The sequence below is a fragment of the Pygoscelis adeliae genome, unplaced genomic scaffold (genome assembly GCF_000699105.1).
Source record: "Pygoscelis adeliae isolate BGI_AS28 unplaced genomic scaffold, ASM69910v1 Scaffold726, whole genome shotgun sequence".
In the NCBI taxonomy this organism is placed as follows: domain Eukaryota; kingdom Metazoa; phylum Chordata; class Aves; order Sphenisciformes; family Spheniscidae; genus Pygoscelis; species Pygoscelis adeliae.
The window spans coordinates 116,867-118,359 of record NW_008824910.1 but is presented as its reverse complement, the minus strand read 5'-3'; positions in this window follow the sequence as shown (position 1 = coordinate 118,359).

Here is a 1,493-nt window from a genome sequence, read left to right as displayed (position 1 = left end):
AACAGTGGCAAACACACACTACTACTCTCATTTCACCCACGTGAAAACGGATCATCTAAGTGACCATGGGGCACTATTGGCCACAAAGGTCAGACACCTTCAGAAGATTAGAGCAGGCTAGAGGTCTCTGCAATGAAATTATGTTTCAAATGATAAATTAAGCTGTTAGGAATAAAGAGATCAAAAGAAATCCATTCAATACTGGGCAAGAAAGTAGATCACAAAAGAGCTAGTTGCTACAGTGTTTCCTTCCTGGAGATCCTAATTATCATTTAAGAAAACAAACAACTCTGCAAGTCAGATTCTTATATGTAATAAAAAGATTAGATTAGAATGTATAATTTCCATCTGTTCAAAGCAACAGCTTTAGTTATTTCAAATCCTGAGGAACACTGGGAGTGTGCACTGTAGCCTTACCTAGAGCAAAAACATCTATTGACTGTATGTTGCTTTCAGCAAAGAGAAAACACCAGTCAACATTAAACAACTGAATTAAACTCCCAGAAACGAATGACCAACTCCCGCAGCGCGGCACTGGCTGTGTGTACAGACTCAGTGACGAACAGTCTGACATTACAGCTATTTAGGCTATCTGTAAATGCACAAAGCAGTAGTTTTTATTCGGTAGCACCACCTGATTGCCCCTTTTGGTATAAGCCGCACCAAAAGCGAGTGCCAACAACAATACTAAGAGCAAAGCCTCGGTACCATCGGGCTTTCATGCAGGAAGTGTCAAAGAGAAAGCATCCTTACCCAAAGAACTATGATTGTTGGACAGAGTGCAGCTAGTAAGTACAAAGAAAAGAAACTTTAGAGAAAAATCTACCTGTATTGATGGGAGTCTTCTTCCAGGCGGCAGCGCTGCCCTTGCTGACAGGTCTCTCAGCATGCTTACCTGGCCTACTCCCAAGTGCTGCTGCAGACGATGCATTCTGCAACTTGGGTGACTGGCTAAATGCATGCAACACTCCTCGCGGAGCTCCAGGAGGACCTCGAGACATCTGGCTAGAAGTCTGGCAAGAGAGCAAATGGTGAGACAGGCGTAGCAGTTTTCCGTCTCTCAAGTACAATAGCCTTGATGAATCTTTACTACCCCTCTCTCCTTTCTTGGCTTCTTCTGCCAAGTCTGGAATGCATTACTATAGTTTCAGGGCTGAAAACTTCCAAGACATCTCTACAACAAAATAAGAATCAGCTTTCTACTTCTGAAAGCACCTGTAAGGATGAGGAGTTATAATAAACTGCAGAGCAGCAAAAAACGTGCTGTGTAAGCATGTCCATACGCAGGCAGCGCTCTACTTCCCTGTCCTAAATAACCAGTACCTTGATTACTTCAACTCAAAGCAGCACGTAAGCAGCTTCTGTCTTCCTCCAACTGAAAGGTGGCTTTACAAGGTGTGCAAGATCCAGTCCCTGTCACAGATGGGGGACTTCACGAGCAACATTATGTGTTCCTGGCTCAAGCCAATCCCCGCCCCCCCCCGACCTTGGGC